The sequence below is a fragment of the Canis lupus genome, chromosome 26 (genome assembly GCF_048164855.1).
Source record: "Canis lupus baileyi chromosome 26, mCanLup2.hap1, whole genome shotgun sequence".
Taxonomy (NCBI): Eukaryota; Metazoa; Chordata; class Mammalia; order Carnivora; family Canidae; genus Canis; species Canis lupus.
This window is the reverse complement of record NC_132863.1, coordinates 49428978-49443797: the sequence shown is the minus strand read 5'-3', so window position 1 is coordinate 49443797 and position 14820 is coordinate 49428978. Positions and strand designations below refer to the sequence as shown.

Sequence of the window (14820 nt, the reverse complement as noted above, 5' to 3'; positions counted from 1 at the left end):
CGTAAACATTATTTAAAATTTTGAATCTAAAAAATTGGTCTAACAGTATATGCAACCTTCTAGGACTTGCTTTCGAATCTCAGTATGTCTCTAAGACCCACCCACATCGCTAGATGTACCCATACTTCATTTCCAGCACTGGATAAATCCCAGTTTATAAACAGACCACAACTTATCAGTCCATTCTTCTATGGAAGGATGCTGAGGACATTCCCAGGATCTGCTATTACAATGCTGCTCTGGACATGGCTGAGCAATTCCTGGAGTGCAAATCTTTTTTATGCCAGTGACTGTCGGCTCAGACTCAGTGATACTTGCAGAACTTGCCTGCAAGTGCTCACAAACTGTTACAGCAACAGCAAATAAGCAAAGGAAAAGATACTCAACATCTTTATTCATTTGGGAAAAGCAAATTAAAATTAGTGAGGTATCAGGACACACTTATGAAAATGGCTAAAAAAATAAATAACCAGGCAACAGCAAGGGCTGATGAGGATAAACAATGACCAGAGCCCTCACACTCTGGTGGGATGCAAAATGCGGCAGCCACTCTGGAATAAGAGTTTGAAAGTTTCTTATAAAAAGGAACAAAGCACTCTGTACACAACGTGGATGACTCTCAACGACAGTATGCCAAGTGATAGAAGCCAGTCTCAAAGGTTACATGCTCTGATTCCTCAAAACAGGCTGGGAAGAATTTATTTTTTATTTTTATTTTTAAAAAATTTTTTAAAATTTTTATTTATTTATGATAGTCACAGAGAGAGAGAGAGAGAGAGAGAGGCAGAGACATAGGCAGAGGGAGAAGCAGGCTCCATGCACTGGGAGCCCGATGTGGGATTCGATCCCAGGTCTCCAGGATCGCGCCCTGGGCCAAAGGCAGGCACCAAACCGCTGCGCCACCCAGGGATCCCGAGTTTTTTTTTTTTAAATAGAGTTTTACTTATTTATTTGAGAGAGAGAGTGAGAGAGCGAGCACGGGAGCGAGCAAGCATGAATGGGGGTGGGAAGGCAGAGGGAGAGGGACAGGCAGACTCTGCAATGAGCAAGGAGCCCCACTCTGGGCTCGACCCTGAGATCATGACCTGAGCCAAAACGAAGAATCAGATGCTTAACAGACGGAGCCCCCCAGGCGCCCCAAGAGGATGCTGATGGAAGTACCCCATCTCCTGAGTATGGTGATGGTTATGCAAATCTCTAAGTATTAAACTCAGAGAAGCGTACATCCAAAAAAAACCCAACCAACCAACCAACCAAACAAACCAGAGTCAAGTTTAATGTATGTTCATTAAAAAAAAAAAAGGAGAAAATAAAATCTGGGCTTGTATTTTATGTTTTGTTTGTCATATATTTTTCTAGTTAGTCATTTTCATTGTCGTTTACAAAAGTAGGGCAGACTGGAAATTAGAGAAAATGTGGTCCTTCATCACAACCATTTAGGAAGAATTGCTGCTGGGAGTACGTAAGAGTGGAACTCCAGGGTCCCAGAGAGCTGGCAGTGTCTACTGGGTGAGGGTGCCACCTGCCCCCCCGAGCATCGCGTGGTCCCACACCCTCCGGAAAGCAACGGGCCCCGCCAGGCTTCCGAGTCCGCATCATCTGCGGGCAGAAGGGCGCCTTGCTCCACCCGAGTCCTCATCCTGTGTGGACTGCTGCACACCTGCAGCCAGGGCACCGAACCTTTACTGCTTATGAACACAGCAAAAATCTTCTCCCAGTTCATAGTTTATTTGTTATGATGATATCTTTTGATGAACACAAGTTCTTACATTTTTCTATTGTGATATAAAACATAAAACGTACCATCTTAACCATTTTTCAGCACACACTTCAGTACTGTTAACTCCATGCAGGCTATGGTGCAACAGATCTCACAAGTTCCTAATTTCATGTAACTGAATGTATCAAACTTTTGCAAACTGATGATCTGTTGGCTTCCCTTTTTTTTTTTTTTTGCTTTTGTTCAAAAGTCCTTCTCCATCCCATCCCAAAGCCAAAAGTAAATTCTTCTGTATTTTCTTCTGAAGTTTTGTCATCAACAAAACTGCTGTAATCTGCTTCATCTAGAGTTAATATGGGCACAGCATGAGGCAAAGACCAGCTTCAATGGTCCTAGTGACACCAAGTGCCCCAAGCCCTAGAAGCCCTTGACCCTCGTAAATGGCCTGTCTTTCCCCAACATCTGCAGCGTGCCTGTAGCTTACTATAGAATTCTACACGTGGGGCAGCTCCGGTGGCTCAGCGGTTCAGCGTCGCCTTCAGCCCAGGGTGTGATCCTGGAGACCTGGGATCAAGTCCCGCATCGGGCTCCCTGCATGGAGCCTGTTTCTCCCTCTGCCTGTCTCTGCCTCTCTCTCTCTCTCTCTCTCATGAATAAATAAATAAAATCTTTAAAAAATAAAAAAATTCCACATGTGAGGTCTATTGGGGGGGTTCCCTATTTTGTTCCATTCTCAGCATACTTTATTTAAAAAATCTCTGAAATTATCTGAGGCAGTCTCACCTACAAGCTGTAATTCTTTGGTATTCCACACACATCATTAGATAAATGCTACTGAAAAACAATTGTGTTTTAATACAAGCATGTGGTACAAAGACAAGGAGGTCTTTTTTTTTTTTCTTTCAAGGAGGTCTTTAAAAGCAATTGCAAGGTAAGTCCTGTGAGCTCATCTCCTCAGTGTGCAGAGGTTTGTTCCATGGTCCCCCAAGCCCAGGCTTTACGGCCTGAAAACTAGGTACTGTCATTCAGCAATGAAGACAGGAAGCAGTGTGAAGGCCACGCCAAGGGCTTTTTCTCACTGTCTCTGGAGATCTTCCTCCAAGATGCAGTGGCCTCTACAGCTGTCATCCAGCACTCTCCAGCCTCTCTATCCACTGTGGGTCAAACCAGGATCGTGGCTGGACATGTAGCCCCAGGAGCCACTGTCTGGCCAGGGCCAGGAGGACAAAGTGCCCAAATGGAAGTTCAGGACACAAAGATAATACACCATATGATGGGAATTTGAAAAAATAGAAGCCAAGAATAAGCTTAAGGGAGAGGGAGGATGGGGATCCCTGGGTGGCTCAGCGGTTCAGTGCCTGCCTTTGGCCCAGGGCGTGATCCTGGAGTCCTGGGATCGAGTCCTGAGTTGGGCTCCCGGCATGGAGTCTGCTTCTCCCTCTGCCTGTGTCTCTGCCTCTCTCTCTCTTGCTCTATGTCTATCATGAATAAATAAATAAATAAAAACATTAAATAGAGAAAGAAAGAAGAAAGAAAGAAAGAAAGAAAGAAAGAAAGAAAGAAAGAAAGAAAGAAAGAAAGAAAGAAAGAAGAAAACATTAAAAGGAAGGAGGAAGAGGGAGGAAGAGGGAGGAGGAGGGAGGAGGAGGAGGAGGAGGAGGCAGCAGTGGTGGCAGCAGAGGGCTGCTTAGAGCCCAGAGGCAGGAGGGCATTAGTTTGGAAAGAAAATATAATCAGTCAACAGGACCCAGGCTTTACAATAAACATTGCTTTCACAAGTGGAAATAATGTAACTATTTTATGGATGTTCAAAGATAAACTTACAGACAATCAACTTTATGGTCACAAAACACAAAGTATATTTCTCTGCTGTGGCAGCATAAAGCTCAAAGGACAGACGATAGAAGTTGGAGAAAAACAAGAAAGGGAGGAAGAGCAGCGCTGACACCATGACATCAGGGAGATGAGACAACACGGGCCATGCTGGAGCAGGACAAGGTCCCCACAGTAAGCACACGAGCACTACCCAGAAGGCGGTCACGCGGGGGCAGGAGGACAGAGGTGCTGCCGCCGAAGGTACAGGGAATACGTCAAGCGACGAGTGGGGAAACCGCGGCGTGGCAGGGCACAGCGACAGTGATGGGCGACCACCAGCAAACACTTCTGGGGAGGAAGGGTGAAGTCTGGAAAGGGTACTGCTCCTTTGCCTTGGGCGCTCTAGACCTAACCCTATAGAAGACAATTTGCTGGGATCCCTGGGTGGCTCAGCGGTTTGGCGTCTGCCTTCGGCCCAGGGCGTGATCCTGGAGACCTGGGATCCAGTCCCACGTCGGGCTCTCCCCGCGTAGAGCCTACTTCTCCCTCTGCCTATGTCTCTGCCTCTCTGTGTCTGTCATGAATAAATAAATAAAATCTTAAAAAAAAAAAAAGACAATTTGCTAACGGGGTGCCTGGGAGGGCTCTGTCGGTGAAGCATCTGCCTTTGGATCAGGTCACGATCCCGGGGTCCTGGGATCCAGCGCCTCGGGCTCCCTGCTCAGTAGGGAGCCTGCTTCTCCCTCTCCTTGCTCATGCTCTCTGTCGCTATCTCTGTCATTACCTCTGTCTCTCTCAAATAAATAAATAAAATCTTTAAAAAAAAGAAAGAAAACTGCTAAAAATGAAAATACTAAAAAATGAAATACAATAGGGGCACTTGGGTGGGTGGCTCAGTTGGTTGAGCATCCAACTCTTGGTTTCGGCTCAGGTCAGGACCTCAGGGTCGTGGGATAGAGCCCATGGAGTCTGCTTGTCCCTCTCCTGCCCCACACCTTCCGTAAGCTCTCTCTCAAATAGATACAATCTAAAAAAAAAAAAAAAAAAGGAACTGTGTTAATACCTACTGCCAAAGAACATTGAAAAAGTATGTGTACGTGGAGCACCTGCCTCAGGCAGGGGAGGACCAGCACTACCACTGTTGAACACACTCAGAACCCAGTGAAGAAGCTCAGGAAGCCAATGGTCTGAATGTCTGACTCTGAATTTGTTATTTATTCTGAAAGGAAAAGATCAATATGCTGCAGAATAGAATTGGCACCAAATAACTCTATTTACATATTTAAGAAATTCTAAGCCAGAGTCAACACACGTGTAAGACATAAAACTGATGGCTGCCAAAACACAAGAACACACCTAGCTCCCTCAAGCCCTCTAAGTTACAGACTGAGCAGCTGCCCCAAGTCCTGGCAGGGTATTCAGTAAATGTTTGTTGAATTAATTTTATTTTATTTTTATTTTTTATTTCTTTAAAGATTTATTTATTTATTCATGAGACACACAGAGAAAGGCAGAGACACAGGCAGAAGGAGAAGCAGGCTTCCTGCAGGGAGCCCGATATGGGCCTGGATCCTGGATCCTGGGATCATGCCCTGAGCCGAAGACAGATGCTCAACTGCTGAGATACCCAGGTGCCCCTGTTGAATTAATTTTATCAATAATGATTATGTCCAAAAGCCAAATAAGGATTTTCTTTAGTTAACTGATGTTTAGGATACAATAATAAAAGGAAAAGGAAGTCAGAAGTTGAATAAAAACACAATAAATACATGTTTAGCTGTGAGATTAAAAAATAAATGAATGAATAAAAATTGAACATTCTCAAAAGTTTATTCCTCAGAAAGGAGGTTACCTATGGACCAATTTGGGAGAGAATCTGTCCTCTAACAAATGCCTACTAAAATAAATATATCCCCAAATCTAAACATGAAACTAGACAGTGGAAGACAAATTATTTGTCATAAAAGTAATGGGCATTAGGGATTTTTGGTTGTTGGTGTTTTAACCTCACAACACCTAAAATCTCAGGATATTAAAGTCACAGGTACTTTTCAACCTAGGTAAATACCAGGCTCTTTGCAGACTGGGTGTAAGGAATCCAGAGATAACTTTGTATCATGGCAGAAAGGGCAGAAAGTGATAGGCAAACAAGGGAATGTCTACCAGGAAGAATTTTCTAAAACCCTAAAGTCCATAAAATGTGATAGATGAGGCCCAATGTCTTCTGGGTCTCCAAGAGGAACACACCCCCAAACACACTGCTGGAAATGGCGTGACTTTCCTGCACTGTGATCCCTACAGATCCCTACAACTCAGTGTTAAAGTCCCCTGGGAGATAGCCAGCCTTTGATGAAGATGGACAAGGCTTCAGAGTGACCCTTTCCTGTAGCCATGGCCAGCATCAAACTATCCCAACAAATCTAGAACAAAACCAAGTATGACGCAGATAATTCAACTGTAAGAGGTGCCTGATGTCAAAGCAGTGTCAAAATACATACACACACCTCAAAACAGAAAGCTGGCGCAACTGAGGCTGTAATTTTACCAACATGGCAGCTACAATTTAGGGAGTGCTTACCATGTACAGGTATTTAGAGGCACACGTGCCCTGCACACCACAGAATGCCCCCTAAGAAGTCTGGTGGACAGGCACCTGGTCTAATGGGTGGTGGGAGGGCAGCTCTGAGGTCACCTGCCTGATCTGGAACTCGGCTCAGCTACTCATGGGTTCAGTAACCTGGGCAAGTTACTAACATCTCTACCTCCCCTCTGTCCAACGGGAATGGAAATATCTAGCTGGTATGTCTGTGACCTAGCTCCTGCGCAGTGCTTAGAACAGTGCCTTGTACACAATAAACCTTAGTTACGACTACTATGATCTCCAATCTACAGACGAGACGGAGGCTCAGAAACATGGAGTAATCTACATGAAGTCATTCTGCTGGGGACTGGTGGGGTTGCCATTCAAATCCAAGTCTGACCTACAGGCGCTGTAACACTTGATTCTCAGTGAACTGTTTTACAAATGGGACCAATCTACCTCTACCCAGAACACAAATAACTTACTTTCTTATGCATTAAGCCTCATCCGAATAAGGTACATTAAAACCCTTTACCGTATTTTAAAAATAAAAACAAACACATACATAGACTAAGTTTACAATGTTGTTGGGGTGCCTGGGTGGCTGTCAGTTGAGCATCTGGCTCCTGATTTCAGCTCAAGTCATGATCTCAGGGTCCTGAGATGGAGCCCTGCATCAGGCTCTGTGCTTGGCAGGGAGTCTGCTTGGGATTCTCTTCCTCTGCCCCCCATCCCATGCTCACTCTGGCTCTCTCTCTCTCCCTCTAAAATAAATAAAGAAATTTTTAAAAAAGAAAAGTTTACAATGCTAAATAAAAACAATGTTGGAAAAAAAAAAAACAATGTTGGTTTTAGCTTCCATAACTCTCAGCTTGAACACTAATATTAGTATTTAAATTAAAATTAATTAAATTAAAATAAATCAAACATTAATATTAAAATTGCATACTTTTTAGATGTAAAAGTTTTTTTCTTTTTACATCTTAAACTTAAAAAAATCCACGTTATTAATTTGTCTTGTCATTTGCCTCTTAAAAAATATAGAAAACCTGTCTTCAAGGCTTTGGTGGGGTAGGGGCACCTAATTAGGTAAAGTTGTACTGAACTATTTGTTGATCTGCACCTGTGACCACCACCAAGGTGAGCTGTCCATCAGCTCGATGGTTATTCTAGGGTGAGGCCAGGACGAAGCCCACAGGCCCACTGCAGGGTGGAGCATATGGGCTGATACCCACTAATGCCTCACAACATGCTGTGACTCTGTGACCAGTTTAAAATATGCCATAAGTAAAAGGTACAAATTGCAGACACTTATGAAGGTCTGTGTATTTCTCCCAAACTACAGCAGGTTCAAGAGTATGCCCACACCATTAATACCTGTTTGCAATGCCATCCAATGGCCTGAGGACAGGATGATGTGAACAGCTGGCTGGACAGACTGACCTATACTGGCTGTCAAGACAGGGTCCCTCAGAGGATGTCACAGTTATCTTTTCCACGAGTAAATTTTTATGAAAGAAAAAGCAGAAGCAGATGAAACAAATGTGGGAGGACACACACCAGGAAGAAGGACATGTTGCTAACAATCAGTTAGGCTTACACAACCAGGCAGATGATGCAACAGAACAGCACCAACAGAAACAGCATTTTAAAAGGTGTAAATTCTGTAGGTTGTCATTCTAACATGTGATGGCATTATTTGTGCTTATTCTTCAATACCACACCTTTATACTAGAGAAAATATGTAACCGTCCGTTTCCTTATCTCTGAAATTGGATAATAGCTACCTTGCAAGGCTGTCCTGGGAATTATGGTTGATGTGCATTAAATAAACCAGCCTGTTCAGAAATAGTAGTTGGGGTCAATTCACAGGGTTTGCTATTAGAGGGTGGAGGAGAGGGATCCTCTAAGTGAATTCCATGAGAAAACATACCATTTCAAACAGTGTCAACATTGCTTGGACAGGTTAAGAAATACTTCATAGATAAATGTCATCCTTTAAGTGTAGACTTTCTAGTTTCATCTCAAAATAAAACTAGATCATTAGATTATACTAAAAATTCTGAACTTTAGATTTAGATGTGTGGAGCCTCATGATTCAAAGTACAAGATAAGTGCATCCAGCAAAAATCTTTACCCGGAACACAACTTCTTTTTAAGTTAAAAACAGATACTGGTTACATGTACTTTTAAAAGTTCTTTTATAACTAAATTCATTTTATTATTTTTTTTAAGATTTATTTATTACTTATGATAGACACACAGAGAGAGAGAGAGAGAGAGAGAGAGAGAGAGAGGCAGAGACACAGGAGGAGGGAGGTGAGAAGCGGGACTTGATCCCAGGACCCCAGGACCACGCCCTGGGCCAAAGGCAGGTGCCAAACCGCCGAGCCACCCAGGGATCCCCTAAACTCATTTTATTTATAACTAAATTCTTAACAACATAATTTTTTTTTTTTGCAACTGGCGAAAAAAAAAAAAACAAAAAAAAACAAAACCAAAAACAAAAACCCTGAGATTTTATTATCAAACCCTACAGCAGAAGGTAAATGAGCACCATAATATAAAGTGTTAAAATCCCATGTGAAGAGGAAATGACACACACTGCCACGGAGAAGATAAACTTCATAATGCATGGCAAAAATTATAAAGTCTGTGCTCTTGACCTAAAAATTTTTCACTATTTATCTTAGAGAAACCCTCTCACAAAAGACACTCCAATTTAATAAGAAAAATTCAATGGGACTGCCTAGCTAAAAAATCAAACATTTGCTATGCTGCTTGCTAATCCCTTCCAATAATAGACAGGGAAACAAAATAGCCAGGCAGTGGCACAGGCTTGCTCTGCAGAGCCCAGGCACTCCCTCCCAGGGCCTGCAACTGAGCTGGGAAGTGCACCTCTGGTCTGCTCACCACCACTGCGCTGGGAGATCACGGTCTTGGGCTCCTAGCACCTGGATCCAGCCCCCAGCCCTTGAACCAACGCAAAGGGACAAGACTGGCAGAAAATCTGGGTTCTGTTGGTTTCACTACACCACATTTCTACTCCACTCAGTGACAAAAGCAGAGGTGCAAGCCGAGAGCGCTATCTAAGAAAGGGGCTGCCCCTCCCAGAGGGAGCCAGGGTGGGGCACAGCTGATAGGGGTGGCAAGTCAGCATTCCAATCCTCTGACTCCCAGGACTGCAACTTCACAACCAATTGGCACAGAATTCCTCAGAACATAGCAATGGAGACACCATAGGACCGAACATTTCATCTTGTAAACCACCATATTTGCTGGGGATACACATTCAATGTAGAAAAATTTTTTAAAATAATAAAATCAGCCCATGATGACAAATAAGGCTCATTCACACTTATCTATTCAAAGAATATTCACTGATTACTCATAATGTATCACAAAATTTAAAAATATTAGTTGGGTTTCTGCCACAAAACTAAGTTTTGAAAATCATTTATGTAGCTCCATGAACAAGATAGACTGATTTTGGAACGAAGTGAACTTTTAATATACACAGGTCAGTCCTTAAAGAGGAAACTGATTAAGGGGTGCTTGGTGGCTCATTCGGTTAAGTGTCCAACTCTTGGTTTCTGCTCAGGTCATGATCTTGGGATTGTGGGATGGGGCCCCCCATCGGGCTCCACAGTCAGCAGGGAGTCAGCAAGGACTCTCTCTCTCCCTCTGCCCCTCCCCTTCACACACTCTAAAAAATAAGTGGGAGGGTCTTTTTTTTTTAAGATTTATTTATTTATTTGAGGGGGGGAGAGAGAGAGAGAGAATGTGCAAAGTGGAGAGGCAGACGGAGACAGAAAATCTCCAACAGAGTCCCTGCTGGAAGAGGAGTCTGATGTGGAACTCCATCCCAGGACCCCAAGATCATGACCTGCGCCAAAATCAAGAGCTGGATGCCCAACCAACTGAGCTACCCAGGCGCCCCTAAATAGATGGGTCATAAAAAAAAAGGAAACCAATTAGGATGGCATTTTCAGTGACATCCCACACCTGGTCTCACTACATACTACTTTCTTCAGAGAATGAGATGCTATACTCCATTTCTGCATTTTCAGTGTTAACTACCCATATGTACTCAAAACTAACACAAAGAATAATGAAAGACAAAATCTAAACTGAAGGTTGTTTGGTAATCTAATCCCTTAAATCTTCCTGAGCTACCGATAACAGACCAGCTGCTAATCCTCTTCGGAGGAGGTCACTATTTGAGAGCTGGCCCTGGCGTCAGGACAGTCAAAGTGTAATAGTTCCCTCTCTTAAATTAGGGGCAGCATTTTCATAAAATAGAACTGTTAACCATTTCCCAGCATCTCTGTCCCTTATATTTAGGGAGGAGCTGATGAGACACCTTTCCTTTGGGACACCTGCAGCAGAGATGCTCTTGATCTACCGACCCAATTGGTATCATAATAAGCCTCATGTGAGGAATACTGTAGTTTGCACTGCCATTCAGAGCACCCAGGGACTCAGGAGGGCACCACTGAGGGCTAGCAGCCTCCTCTCCACTTGACACCAGGCCCCAGAGGGCACAGGGGTCTGTCCCTTTACTGGAAAACTGGCTGCCCTCATTGGGTGAGGCACTGTCTGCCTATAGCATTATATACTCCAAAGCCTGTACAGGGGGCTTTAAAGGAGAGTTCAGGAATTTTTCAACGGTGATTATATCTGTGTATATCATGCTCATTTTGCTCCCTGACTTTATTTTTTTAAAAGATTATATTTATTTATTCATGAGAGATACAGAAAGAGAGAGAGGCAGAGACACAGGCAGAGAGAGAAGCAGGCTCCATGCAGGGAGCCCGATGCGGGACTCGATCCTGGGTCTCCAGGATCATGCCCTGGGCCGAAGGCAGGTGCTAAACCGCTGAGCCACCCGGGGATCCCCTTACTCTGACTTTAGAAGCAAACTCTCACCTTAGACAAAATTCTATCTTATCACAAGCCCCCAGTTCCACCGCAATTTAGTCATTCTCTCCTACCCCCCAGGATCAACGTGAGCATCTCATATTTAGCTTCTAAAGATGCACTGCCCAGTAGCCTGTTAGGGGACTCTGCATGGTGGTGTCGGGTAGGTGCTCAGCACAGGAACGGGTACAGAAGGCCTAAATTTTCAAGTTCCAGGTCAGAGACTGAGCAAGACACTGGTCTCCAGGGTAGCTCACAGCGGAGCACACTGCCACCTATCCCGTGCACGCCGGAAGGACTCAAGAACAGAAAAGGCTGAGACACAAGCAGCATCCTTTCGATTTCTATATCTCAATAGAACCATCCTTAGAAACAGAAGAAAATTCCCTCATTCTGAGGTATCAGGGGCATGAGGTAAGGGGTTCCAGAGTCCTTCAGCACAAAGCAGGACTCAGCCTGCTTCTGCCACAGCACCGCAGCAAGGAGTCTCTGGCTGAGGAATCAGGAACAGCTCACTTCATGTGGTTCTTCTAACAGATTACTCCATCTCAATCCACTTAATCAACAAATGTCACCAAGTATTAAGACTAGCAAGTGGGGTTTTTTTTGAGGGGAGGGGAGCGGAGGGGAGGGAGAAACGTAATGAAAGTCAAAATTTCCAGACGCATTTTTACCAGTTGCAGATCTGACTTTAGAAACTTTTCATTTCGAGATGATTTAAATTAGACGTTGCAAAGAAGATTTACAGGGAGGGCTCAAGCATCTCTCTGATCGCTTAATTGGCTGTCCTTTCCCAGAGGGCTGGTTGCTCGTCACAGACCTCCCTCAGAGCCCAGAGCCCCTCAGTGCTCAGTACTCACAACGTCTTCCAAGTGACAAAGTCACTGTACTGCACAGGAGTCACTGAGCTATCGCTATTATTCACTCAACAAGTATGTCCTGGGTTTGTGCCAGCAACAGTTCTTTACACAAAACCACCTCCCTATGGACCTCATCTGATGGTAAAATAATAAATATAGTTAAGTATATTAAATAGGACATTAAAATAACCAAGTGCTGTAAGAAAATTAAGGGAGAAGGCAGACAGGAAATGGGAGGTGTCCAGCTGAGACTCTCTGCAGGGCAGTCAGGAAAGGCCCAGCCTCGTGGAGCGTGAGGATGAGGAAGTGAGTGTTCCGGGCGGACTGGAGGATGCAGCACACGCGTCTGCCAAGAGACTGGCGGGAATGCTGCTATGGCAGGGGGGAGAGAGTGGGGGGGGGGGGGGGCAAAGGTAGGAAGGAGCCTGGTCACAGGGGGTGGGAGGGGCCGGACAGCAGAGCCGGTCCTTGGGCAAGCCTCAGAGGATCCTGCCCGCGCCTGCCTGTCTGCTCGCCCCTGACCCTTGGGCGCTCTGCTTGCACCAGGGCCCAGGGGCAGGCACGGAGGCTCCTGCATCCCACGTCCCTTCTAGCCCTTCTAGCCCGCGCTGCTCACGGTGACCATCCACGATGACCATCCACGATGACCATCCACGATGACCCTGGGGGTACGAGGCCATCTGCATCACAGCCAGCAGCCAGAACCAGCTCCTACAGCTCTCGGTTTGGCCACACGCCCTCGGGGGAGCCACCGAGTCCCCAGCACCCATCACCCCGGGCCCAGGTGAAAGGAGGGCCGCACACACTAAAATCATCAACTTTCCCAAAACCCTCAGATCCTGGCTTCCAATTTCACCTCCTGCTTCACAGATTACTCAGTCTCGAAATTCAGCGGCACATCCAACGGGAAAGAAACCAATAAAGGAACAAAACATCCTAGAAGCACCGGCCGGAGTCCTGCCTTTAGGCGACCACGTTAATGAATAGCTGGGGCAACATAACTGTTTTCATCTTTAAGGTGCTTTTTTTTTTTTTTCTCCTTTTTCCGCCCAACGGACAACCAATTAAGGACGAAGCCGTCTGACAGTTCAAACAGCGCGGATCAGGCCCTGACCTGGCTGGTAAGATGTCCCCCAGTGGGCCTACACCTGAAAAATAAAATAAGATAAAATCCAACTTTCGCTTCCCTTTCCCGCAGGACGCGACGGAGGGGGCCGCCTCGCGGGCGCAGGAGCCGGGAGCTCCTCACGCGGACGGGCTGGAGCCTGAGCCGGGAGCCCCGACGCGGCCCCGACCCGCCGCACCAAGCGCCGCCCGAGCGCCCGGCTCCGCACAGCGTGTCGGTAAGCGCCCGACTACCCCGACCTACAAGGTGCGCCCGCGGCGCGTTCCGAGCCTGTTTCACCCCGAGCCGCTCGCGCGCATCCCGCTCGGCGGTGCGGCGCCCCCGGGCCGCGGCTCTCAGCCCGGGCAGGAGGAGAGCCCGGCCGGAGGGAGGGAGCGGCGCCCGGCCCCCGCCCCGCAGGCCCCCGCCCCGCAGGCCCCCGCCCAGCCCCGCGCCCCCGCGCCCCCGCGGCCCGCGCCGCCCGCGCCGCCCGCCCCGGCCTGCCCCGAGGCCCGCGGGGCCCGCCGCGAGCTCACCAGTCCGCCCGCCCGCCCGCCCGCCCGCCGGCTCTGCGGCTCGGCTCCTCGGCTCCGCGGCGCTGCTGGGCCGACGCGCCCCTCCGCCGGGGCTGCTCTCGGGGTCCCCGGGCGGCGGCGGCGGCGGAGGCAGCGGCGGCGGCGGCGGCGGCGGCGGCGGCGGCGGCGGCAGAGGGCGCGGGAGCAGCACCGGCACAGGCGGCGGGGGCGCGCACGCTCACGCACGCTCACGCAGCTCACGCACGCACCCGCACCGGCGCGCGCGCCCCCGGACGGACGTGGGCGCCGCGGGGCGGGGCTGGCCGCGCACGCGCCCAGGGGGCCGGGCTAGCGGCGGGGCTCCGCCCACCTGGGGGCGGGGCGTCCAGGGACAGCGCCGGAGCGGAAGCCGCGGCGGCCGTGGGCGGAGCCCGCGCCGCGGAGCCGGAAGCGCCTGCGCCCGGCAGGGGCGGGACCGCAGCGCAGGGGCGGAGCCTCGCGCAGGTGCCGGGGGCGCTCGGGCGGCGGCAGGTGCGGCGGCAGGTGCGGCGGCCGGCCCGGGGGAGCGGGCGGGGCCTCGCGGTGCGGCTGGGCGTGCTCAGCGCCGGACGGAGGACCGGGGGGACGTGATCGTCCCCGCCGAGCGGGGCGGGGGCGGGTGGCGAAGGCGGCGGCGGCGGCACGGGCCAGGGCCGGTGCACTCGGGCCACCGCGCCTGTCCGGCCGCCCGCCCGGGGAGCGGCGGGAGGAGCGAGGTGCTCCCACCTCCCCGCCCGCCCCGCCGGCCCGTGACCGTCCGCGGTAGCAGGGACCCGGGGCTCCACGCGCCATCTCCATCCGGGAGCCGCCCAGACGGACCTCCCACTCTCCCCACTCTCGAGCTGTCTTCTTAGAAACCTGGTGGCAGGGGCGCCTGGGGGGTCAGGGGCGGAGCATCTGGACTCGGCCCAGGCCGTGACCCCGGGGTCGCCGATCGACTCCTGCGTCGGGCTCCATGCGTGGAGCCTGCTTCTCCCTCTGCCTGTGTCTCTGCCTCTCTCTGTGTCTCATAAATAAATAGAGAGAAAGAGAGAAAAGAAAGGAAGAAAGAAAGAAAGGAAGGAAAGAAAAGAAAAGAGGAGACGGAGAGGAGAGGGAAAAGAAAAGAAAAGAGAAAGAAGAAAAAAGAAAAGAAAAGAGAAAAGAGAAGAAAAGAAAAACCTGGTGACATCCAAGGCTTCCCAGAACACCGGGCTGCGAGCGCCAGGAGGCCGAGGTCGGGGTCGGCCGAGGTCAGCAGGCATGGAGCACGCAGCAAGGAAAGG

The 14820-nt window shown here is 48.7% G+C and overlaps 1 protein-coding gene across 3 annotated transcripts in view; it reads right to left on the bottom strand.

Moving 5' to 3' along the window:
- Window positions 1-13558, bottom strand: part of DNAJC5 (DnaJ heat shock protein family (Hsp40) member C5) — a 33568-nt gene extending 20010 nt beyond the window's left edge. The window contains exon 1 of one of the 3 annotated variants that reach the window (XR_012018875.1): window positions 13538-13558. The gene's annotated coding sequence lies outside the window, so the exon portion shown is untranslated. Of the gene's footprint in view, window positions 1-7493; window positions 7519-13537 lie in introns of those variants that run through there. The other 2 variants (XM_072801817.1, XM_072801818.1) reach the window with 2 other exon arrangements.
- Window positions 13559-14820: the final 1262 nt, after the last annotated feature.